Source organism: Apis dorsata, unplaced genomic scaffold, assembly GCF_000469605.1.
Source record: "Apis dorsata unplaced genomic scaffold, Apis dorsata 1.3 scaffold_188, whole genome shotgun sequence".
In the NCBI taxonomy this organism is placed as follows: Eukaryota; Metazoa; Arthropoda; class Insecta; order Hymenoptera; family Apidae; genus Apis; species Apis dorsata.
The window spans coordinates 1987403-1987638 of record NW_006263473.1 but is presented as its reverse complement, the minus strand read 5'-3'; positions in this window follow the sequence as shown (position 1 = coordinate 1987638).

Sequence of the window (236 nt, the reverse complement as noted above, 5' to 3'; positions counted from 1 at the left end):
GAGCCAGCCGAGTTCTGCAACTCGTCGAGCCGCAGTCCTCCGTGTTCTGCGTTCTTTCGTTGTTGTCCGTGTTGTTCGCCCCTTCCTCGCCCTGTCTAAAGACCTCCTCTCGTGTCCACGCGCGCCCCCTCTGGCCCGTCCTTCTTGCGAGAAACAGGACTGCGCTCTATCCGTGAGACCCACGGTGGGACACACGGATGAGGTCTTTATTCGCCGGCTAGGCTCGCCATTTCGTG